Source organism: Parasteatoda tepidariorum, chromosome 5 (assembly GCF_982258835.1).
Source record: "Parasteatoda tepidariorum strain Cologne lab strain chromosome 5, Ptep-v5.0, whole genome shotgun sequence".
Lineage (NCBI taxonomy): Eukaryota > Metazoa > Arthropoda > Arachnida > Araneae > Theridiidae > Parasteatoda > Parasteatoda tepidariorum.
The window spans coordinates 60,693,828-60,704,599 of record NC_141759.1 but is presented as its reverse complement, the minus strand read 5'-3'; the positions used below and the strand labels follow the sequence as shown (position 1 = coordinate 60,704,599).

Sequence of the window (10,772 nt, the reverse complement as noted above, 5' to 3'; positions counted from 1 at the left end):
AGTTATTTCGCTTTCCTGGGTCTCAAAAAGCCCACCAAATCATCCCCTCTTGCATCAGAACGGTTTCTTATAAGTAGTCTGAGCAGACTATTTAAAAAATGAACCAGTTGCGCGCATGAGCCCAAATTCTATTTTAAAAGTAATTGAGAGAAATTTATCGTATATATTTGAGAAAATTGAATCTGTAGTGGTTGACAAGTAAATAAGACAAATCAATAATATTCATAAATTAAACAAATTTTTAGACATATATTTCCTACCACTTTCTTTTAGATTTTCTATTAAATGGCTCTTTCGTGAACTGGTTTACCTTCAGAGTGGTCTGATCGGACTACCTATAAAATACCGTGTGGAGACTTTCTGTTACAGGAAGCGTTGACCAAACACATCCCCTATTGTTTCTTTCATCTGATTTTTATTTCTCGAATTCTCCAAAATCGGACCATACCTGCCAACATTCACTCTTTTCGAGAATGGAATTTCGAAGTGGTAGTAAAACAATTATCGATAAACTATCTTCCTCAAAAATGTGTTTATATTTTAATCTGGTTGAACCTCGCTATCGTAAGGTCTGATATGCTTTTATATATTTGTTGTAATTATTTATATGTAGTGGTGGTCAAACTCATTTATAATAATTATTATAATTCAAAAAGTTTAGTGAAATAGCATGAATTTCGCTAGCACGTTAATTATGAAAATAAAATCTTCCGGGAAAACCGGAAAAGCTGGCAGCTATGGAATACTTTAATTTTCCAAATCCAAAACTGCATTAAAAATTGGAGATTATTATTTACGATTTTATAGTTGCCCCACCCTCTGAGAATGAGGCATGTAGGCGGATTAGCAAACGCATTTTTTAAAACTGTTTTACTCGCATATTTTTAGACCGATGTGAAATCTCAAGGAATTAGATCGTCTCTGTATTTTTGTACTTCCTGTGCAAAAAAATGTGAAAGTTATTAATATAGCATTTTATGATTCTAAAGTGCTTTATAATATGCATTTCAGTGGATTATTTTTATATGTTTCATTGAAAGTTATACTTAACCATTTATATTCTGAAAATCAAATCGAAGTAAATATTTTTTCTTAGTCTGTTAGGTTCTTTTTGAGTATGACAATTTCCTTCGTAGTACATTTCCCGGAAGTCGAACGATTAACTTTGTTTAGTTGTTGCTAATGAAGCATTATGAGGTGTATTCGTATCTTCTTTTGAAATTGAGGAACTAAAGCGAAAAATTAAAATTGAGGACTCGGATGTCACTAAATTGTCTGTAATTAAACATTGTAAAAGAAAATATAATTCTTTTAATTGTTGTATACTGATTTTCAGGTAATATCTTAAGATATTGATAAAGTTTTAATTTAAAAGTAGAAAGTTCTGTTTATAGCAATTTATTTTTGTAAATAGTATTGTTGTGTGTTTATATAAAAACCCTGATATAAATTTATCTAAAAGTTAAAATAGCCCAAAACTGATAAACGTGATTTGATAACGAAGTGTAAATTTTTGGAAAAAAAAGTAACATTGTTGAGATGTAAGTACTAAATATTTCAATTTTGGATTTATTTATAGTATTATATATTTTGTAATTTTTACTTGGTAATTTTTATTTTGTAATTTTTTATTTTGTAATAATTAATATTTTAGTGTAGTCAAAGTGATTCAAACTGATGATATGTGTCAATTAATTAGATTGTAACAGATAGATTAATAACAGATAGATCAATAGCTTAGATTAATAATAGATAGATTGTTTGATTTGAATGCGTTAAAATTCATTTTGCTTAACTCGTTTGCTTAATTCGTTTTGCTTACCTCTAATAATCCGAATAAGCTTATTTCATTCGAGAATTAAGAGGGTTTCTATGTAGCATTCAAAACGAATATAATCCTCCCATTTATTTTTTTAATGCGTTGTTTAACAGACATGCCAACTGCTCCGGACAAGCCAAAATAATTAATAAAACGGTAGATAACTGCAAAGTAAATTTTCTAAATATTTGACTAATTTTGTTGCTTTTTAAAAGGTATAGCATGACATAAGAACCAGACAGTGGTGAATTATATAAGCCAACGAATTATTTGGAAATAGTGGTGGATAAAAATCTACTAAATTGCATTTATTAAACCAAGAATTACAATTGATAAACTACCACTTTAAAATAAATATTTGCTGTCCGGAGCAAGTTGGCATCTCTGGTTTAAATCTATTTATTTAATTCAAACCTGTTAATTCAACAACATTCAAATCTATTTATAACACAGATGAACGAATTATATTTTATTTTATGTCGAGTGATTTTTGAGTGGATTTTTAATATTTTCGCGCCGATTTAAAATCTGCAATTAGTTTCTCTATACAAGCTTAATTTTTGATGCAAATCAATACTATGTTCTTTACGAGGATTTTTTTAAAGTGTTTCGAGTGAATACTAAGCTTCTCCAATTCCGTGCTACGTAGGGAGTGGTAGAAAGAAGGAGATGATACATTTCAGTTTATGATGCGATGCGTTAACGTAACATACCTTTTTTCTTAAATGTAACTTTCAAAACAGGAGACAAGTGCTTAAGCATGTATATGTTACGGTGAAACACCGAAATCTGGAGAATGTCGACATTCACCGGTGAATATCAACATTCACGTAGTCGCTTGGTGTATGTCCGAAATATTTGCTAAATACCCTTATTTCTGACTCTCACCTGTGAATGTCAACTATCACATAGTCGCTTTGGTGAATGTCCGAAATATTTGTTATTTCCTATTTGATATTAATTTATTCGTTAATATTATTATATTTATTTGATATATTTATATTTATTCCTTATTTTAATACTTACTGACGATAGATTAGAAGAAACATCAATGTTTGGAGTATCGGGCAAATATATACCCGGAAATGGCACTTGAATTTTAAAAAAAACATCAGTGTAGGGTATACCCGGCAAATGTATACCGGGCAGTGGCATTTAACCTTAAATAAAACATCAGTGTAGGGTATACCGGGCAAATGTATAGCGGGCAGTGGCACTTAACCTTAAAAAAACATCAGTATAGGGCAGGGATGGGGAAACTACGGCCCGCGGGCCAACTGTGGCCCACCGGAAGGTTTTATCCGGCCCGCGGATGGAATTTTAACTTGCTGATCTGTGGCGAATATAAACAATATACATCCATTTTCTTGTCTACTTCGTTTAAAGTTATTTTTCTTTCTTTTTTAACTAAGTACTGCGGACCTTTTAACTTTCTCTATTTTTGTTCTACAAAATAATAAATTGATGGAGGCTAGCACAGACAGCTTCAATTGGTGAAATGAGCAGAAGTTCTTTATAGAATAGCCGTAGATTGGTGCCATCTGAAGCAATTGTTTCTGAATAAGCCAAAAATTGAGTTTTACAAATCATTACCAAAAGCTAGTTTCCCAAATATTTCATGTCTAGAAAATCAGGTCTATGTTTGCTTCCTTTTATTTATGTTGTGAACAAGTGTTTTCTTCTACAAACCTGAGAAAAAATCATTTCAACAGTAGTTACCTAGAAGTAGTTTACACTCCTTGTTCCTTAAAATAAGTACATCTCACTTGGAACCTTAATATAAGGAACTTTTAAAAATGAAATCGCAATTTCATTCATCTCATTAAATATTTACATAGAAAATTGCATATAGTATTTTTTTTCATTTTAGATGTTTTTATTTAGCCCACCAAAAATTTTTTTCTTCGATTTTTGGCCCTCGACCAGAAAAGTTTGCCCATCCCTGGTATAGGGTATACTGGGCAAATGTATACCGGGAACTTAACCTTAAAAAAACATCAGTGTAGGGTTAAAATATCGAATAAATGTAATTATATCCACGAATAAATTCATATCAAATCGATTGTAATGAATATTTTGGACATTCACCAAAGCATATCTGTGATATACACCGGTGAGGGTCCGAATGTACAAGAATGTAATGAAATATTCGATCTTTCACCGACGTATTTGGTGTTTGTCGACATTCACCGGTGAAAGTCAACTACCACCGATTTCGGTCTTTCGCCGTGACATATACATTTCTTTTTAAACTTGAAGATTCAGATAAAAAATAAACAAAACTAAAATTATCATTTTGAAAAAAAAAATATGTAGCTTTCTGAACTAGCTCTTGACAAGATCTAAGTATTTGGTGAAGTTTCTGCCCGCAGCAGCGTGCACTACACTTCTTGTTCTGGAATTTTGCCCTAGGGCAACTGGGACTGTTGGCATAGATAACTGGATATAAATGAAGGAGGTGGTGCCTGATATAGCATGATGTGGTGCACAGTTCCTGTAATGATTGTCAAGTAAAAAGACATAAAAGATATGAAAAACTTAATTAGTATCTGATAATGTGAATTAAAGTTTAAATGCAGTTTAAGTAGCTTAAGGGGAAGCAATAGTTTAAACCCCTAGGGGTGGTATACTCTCAATCTGAGAATCACCTTTGCTTTTCTTTTTCTCGTGCACATTCTCTGATCTTACTCCTATGTCTATACCTATGTAAATTAGATATCTTAGTATCATCCCCACTAGGGGCTCTAACTAATTCGTCAGAGGGAAATTTTATTTAAGTATCCGAAGCTCGACTGTATTGGGGGAAATTGGGAACAGTAACATTTACTAAAGTACAGAAAAATTTAGAGCACAATGAAAAAAAAATTAAAAATGGAAATAAGCGAAACAAAGGTTTTAGCCCCGAGCTTCACGGGTGTCTAAACTTACTCGTGGAAGAAGCAATTTTATACATAATTGAGAAAGAAATCTTGTTACATACAGAAATTCTGTTTATTTTGTTTGAAAAAAATGATAGAGTGAAAGGTCTAAAGTACCAGGTTTTGCTCTTTTCCCCTCTTGATATATATAGGCTTTAAGCTCTGTTTGAAATCGCCGCACCAGAATTATGTAAGATCAAGTACTTGTATAAACACAACAAATAATTTGTTCCCCAGTGCATACCTGCCAACTTTTAATCCCTTCCATTACGATTTTTCCCAGTGGTAGTAAAATGGAATTAAAATTTCTATTGTAAGCAAAAAAATACGCTGTGTTTGAAAAAACACCAGCTGACAACCATGATAGTAACTCATATTAATATATATGCTTAATTTCTTTTAAGAATAGGGGTGATCAAAATCATTTAAAAATTAAGTTTATAAAAGAAAATATAGTATATATTTACTACCACTTTAAATATAAGAATAAAATTTTACGCCAAATGCGTAAAAGTTGGCAGGTATGCCAGTGTAATCAATGATTATTCCAATCGGTTTGTTCAAGTAACTCATTTAGGCCAGGCCTGAAAGCGAGACGGAAAACAGCAAATACTGGTTAGAGAACTATTTCAATATTAGATAATTTTCAGGAGGAGTTAATCTATTCTTAGCAATAGCATACCTGGCAACTCTTCCGGATTTCCCGGAAGATTTTATTTTCATATTTAAAGTGGTAGCAATACTCAGGTTATTCCAATTAACTTTTTGAATTATAATGATAATTATAAATGAGTTTGACCACCACTTCATGTAAATAATTACAATAAATATATAAAAGCATAATAAACCTTGCGCAAGCGAATTTCAGCGGGATCAAAATATAAATATATTTTTGAGTCAGGTTGTTTTTCGTTTATTGCTTCACAACCACTCTGAAAATCCATTCGCTAAAAGAGTGAAAGTTGGCCACGGCTGAAAGCCCTTATATAGCAAGACGGAAAAGTGCAAAAACTGGTACGAAAGACATTCCAATTTTAGCATTTTTTTTCGAGAAAAGTAAAATATCTGTAACTATCAAGATTTCTTTTATAATTTTAGTCTATATATGAAACTGCCTATATTCCAAGGACAAAGTAGATATAGTTGAATACTTTTAAAAATAAGAAGTTAACTCCTCCGGAAAACTAATTATAACTGAAATGGTTTTTACTACCAGCCTTTCCTCTTTTTCGTCTCGCTTTCACCCCTGAAGTTGACAGGTATGCAATAGGCATACCCTTCAACTGCTACGGAGTTTCCGTAGTTTCAGAAATCTTCTTTTCAGACGGTAGCAAAATTAATGTCTTAATATTTAAAAAAAAATTAATTCTAGCGTAACTTGTGCACTATTACTTATAAAAGTGCAGGCCAAATGGCTAGATTCTTAAGTTCTGATAAAAGTTTTATGAGAGATCCATTTGCTTTAAAAATTTCTACTTTGGTTCGCTACCACTAGAAAGAATTATTTTCAAAATCCTCATAAGTTGGAGGGTATGCAATAGGCAATTCATTGTAATTAATCTATTTCTCGACGACGACGACGATCTGGATTTGTTGAGGTACCTGCCCGCGGCAGCGGGCACCTGACCTCTTCATCTGAAACTGCGCCCTAAGGCAACGGTGACTAATGGCGTGAAATAAAAATGGAATTCCACAGATGAAAATCTGTGGTCGTCTTGGTTGGAGTATCTCCGAGTCTAGGTCTTGGGAGCCGGGAGAAGGGAATGGATCAGTGAAACTAAATCCTCGTCTTTCAAGAGTTCTTGCAGTTCCTTAACAATTCTCAGGAACCTAGTGACTGAGCTGGTGGCACTCCGATGTTCTTTCCTTTTCGGTGCGAATTTTCTCTTTGGCCTGGATGGGCAGCCTGAAAAACAGGCTGTGTGGTCTTGCTTGCAATTCACACAAGTCGGAGGCTCGCTCAGGGGCTTCGAGCATAGGTAGGAATAATGCGCTCCTGCGCATTTCATGCACGCTGGGCTATCTGTGCAGTCCTTCTGGGTGTGAAGCAATTAAATATAAAAATTGTATCCGTTTAAAAACAATTGGTAGTTATAGATTTTAATTATTCCCGAAAAAAATTAAAAAACGAAATTTATTTTTTACCAGTTTTTACTCTTTTCCGTCTTGTTATATATGGGCTTTCAGCCCTGATTTAGACCGGGATTTTTCAGAGGTCTAATTCTTCATTGTAAATGGCTGTGGGCTATTTGAACAGTGAAATTCTTTAGTATTGTAAATGGCTGTGGGCTCAAATATATAATGGGAAGTCTTCATTGTAAATGGCTGTGGGCTAGGTATATTGTGGGAAGTCTTCAGGATATTTGAACAGTGAAATTCTTCATTATTGTAATTCTTCATTGTAAATGGCTGTGGGCTAATTATATTGTGGGAAGTCTTCGTGAATTTGTTTTAACTTTAGTTTAATTTTAGGCCTATTTTATCAGTCACAGAATCTAAAAAATTGAATGCTGTGACAAATTTTCTGGATCTACCAACAGAGGCGATGCTGTCAGCAAATGCCAAGGTTCTAAAGTAATTAGGTTGATGGTTTTTTTAAGCTGTGAGACCAGACTCTCTGATAGCTTTTTCCAGGGTCAAGTTCAATAGTACACGCAACAGAGCACCACTCAGTTACAATCTTCTATCCGTATGGAAAACTTCAGGAAAGTCGTTCATTATTTTCGCTTTGCACCTTTCCCGAATGAAGTTTTTGTCAAGTTTAGCTGGTATATCAAATTCTTTAATTGTATCAGGAAGTTTCTATTAAATAATGCTATCATGCACAGTTTTAAAATCGATAAAGAGGTTGTTTATCTAAAAATAATAACATTAGGAAACATATAGTTGGTGTATTAAAATATTTGATTTCATCTATTTCAGGTGTGGTGATTTTAAATCTGAAATTATTTTTGTTTGAGAAACTGCAAATTTTTCTAGGAATTATAATTTTAGTTTAGTTTATTTTTTACATGAAAGTACAAGTTTCGAAAGAACGCTTAGGTTTATATGCTGGCCAGGAAAGCCTGGTTGGCAGGGTGCTGGACTCACGTTGGGAAAAGTAGAAGTTCGAATCCAGCCTGCCGAAGACTCTGTAGTAAATGGTGACTGGTGCACGTTAAATATTTCGGGTCACAATGTCCCCCATATTCCCATAACAAATCAATACCTCTTGGGATACTCAATTGGAGATTGATGGTTCTTCGGTTCAGGTCCGAATTGCGATTTGTGGACGAATGAATGGATGTGTGAATAGACCGCTTGGCAGAAGTCTAATTCTCATCCATAGATGGTGCCACTGGAAAACAAGAACAGTCGCACCCCTCTCCCTTAATGGCCAACGACAACACCAACGACAGATTTATATGCATACGTATACACTTGTCTGCTCGTTAGAAAATTATACTTCAGATTAAAAACTTATAGCCTTAACTTATCATCATAAAGTGTGTCGCTCAGTGCTGGGTGATAAAAATTAAAACAAAGAAACTTACGCATTGAAAAGTATAGTGGTGTACATGCGTAATATTACACAACCTCCCAGTTACTAATAAAATTTACATAAAAAAAAAATACCATTTGGAAAGGAAACTAATACCTTCAACCATCCTTTGAAACGAATGAGACACAAAAAACAGTAGACATCACTAATGCCAGTCTTTTCAGATGAAAAACAAAATCATCTTTATTTAGTTCTCATCGACATTTGTTGGGCACAAAGAGGAAACAGAATGGTAAAGTAAACTCCGTGGTGATCTGGAGCGTTATTCATATTCTTTTAGAGATCTCGTCAAACCCCGGTGACGCAATTCCGCAAATCAGGAAAACAGGCAGATAGTATGTTCCATATTCTGTCACAGGAACGCTAGAGCAATGTACAGGATATTGCAATTATTCGATGAGACGGTCGATAAGTTTTAACTGCTGATCATGTGAAGACATTAAGACTTTCACCATTACCCAGCCGCCTGAGGGGGAAGGTGGAAAAAGGAGGGGGCTCCGTTTAAGCGAGATGTAACAATAAAAAAAATGCAAAAATCGAATGACCCGCGCCAAGCGCCGGCTGCACCTGTTGGTAGCAGAATGCTACCAACAAGTTACAGTTACGTAAAAGTTAGAAGTTACGGTTAAATAAGCAGCAAAAGGTATAAGTAAAAGTTAAAGTTTTTAATATTTCAGACATGTTACGGGTAAGAAACAACAAAAAAATGTAGAAGTAAAATGTCTCACATGCGTAGATCAAAAGAACCGACGCACCTGCAACTCTACGAATTGAAGGGAGCAACATTCCAGTCAACTACCATTAAGGAAAATGCAAAAATAACCAAATTAACTCCAGGAGACCATGTGAATTTGAGATCTTAAAATAGTGAGGGACCCAATGTCACAAACTGAAATGTATTGTTGCCTTTTTTCTAACACTCCTCACTTAACAGTAGCAGAGAAGTGGAGAAACTTGCATTTATAAATAATTACACTTAATGAAATGACACAGTCCCTTCTAAGATATTACAATTTTTCACTCAATATTTGTGTCAAATTTAAAATTAAAAAAAATGGATTATTTTTTTTTGTGTCTGTTTTTTGTGTTGGAGCCATTGTTTTTTTTTCTATTTCGACCAAGTTTTAACATTTTCTTGGTGAAAACTACTACTAAATCATTCTTTATAATTCCCCCCCCCCCCGCCGCAGAGGAAATACACGTCTCTATCACTGACCAATGGAGAAATTTCTTGATTTTAATTGCCCAATAAACAAAACAAAAAAAAGGAAGAAAAGAAATAGTGAAGCAAAATAAAATAATATACGATTAAAAGAGAGATAAATAATTTACAGGTAAACAATATATTTTATTAATTTAATTTTAATTTTAAAACAATTCGAATCACGGAGTTAAAAGTGCAAGTTTGAATCCTTGATTGCCATTTTGTGAGGTTCAGATAATTCTAACATGGTTGGTGTATATATATATATATATATATATATATATATATATATATATATATATATATATATATATATATATATATATATATATATATATATATATATATATATATATATATATATATATATATATATATATATATATATATATATATATATATATATATATATATATATAATATATATATATATATGTATTTGCAGCCCCTGGCTAAATTATTAGACGCACTGAAGTTTTTTAATAATTACGTGCATAATTGTAATTGCACGAGTTTTTACATGCAATACTTTTAAAAATAAATATTCATGTAATGGGTTTTCATTTTGTCTTTTTTATACCCTTTAAGTTTTATTTATATCCTCTTCCTACTTATATTTATTTTTAATGTATTGCATTACAATGTTAATCAATTGATACACGAACGTAAACAAGTGCAAACCGGTTTCAATCACATTGTCGCGTGCGTTAGTTGCGGACGCGTTTCTGTGACTTACAGTTTTTTACTACGCAGTCATTTGTTTATTTTCTGTGAGAAGAAATAATCAATTGGAAAAATTTTATCATTTCTAAAAAATGCGATCTTTCACCATAGCAAAAAGCTGAAGTAAAGGCTCTCGTGAATGCTAACATATTATCAATTCGCGAAATATCACGAAAAAGACAATATATATATATATATATATATATATATATATATATATATATATATATATATATATATATATACATCTCAGGAGAGAGCCCCGTCCCCCTTTATTCTTCTTGAGATGCTCCAGCGGTCACTGGCGATTTTTGCTGACTAAATATATACATCATATTATAATATATACAGTTTATATACATAATAGATATATTTGATTTTTCAAGGTTGACAGCTTTAAAAACTAAAATTTTTTTAAGCATGAGTGTGGCTAGCTTTGCAAAAAATATTTTGTCAACGACCGTACAAGTTGGCAAATATTTATACCTAATATCATCTGAATAACTTTCTTTTTCCAGGTTCGACAAAATATTCAAATCTATTCGATTCTGGGCTAAAAAATTGGTC

General features: G+C 32.8%; 1 protein-coding gene across 1 annotated transcript in view; it reads left to right on the top strand.

Annotated features, from left to right (window-relative positions):
- Positions 1-1,231: 1,231 nt before the first annotated feature.
- Positions 1,232-10,772, top strand: part of LOC139426413 (fatty-acid amide hydrolase 2-like) — a 51,353-nt gene continuing 41,812 nt past the window's right edge. The window contains exons 1-2 of the mRNA XM_087164045.1: positions 1,232-1,541; positions 10,724-10,769. The gene's annotated coding sequence lies outside the window, so the exon portion shown is untranslated. The remainder of the gene's footprint in view (positions 1,542-10,723; positions 10,770-10,772) is intronic.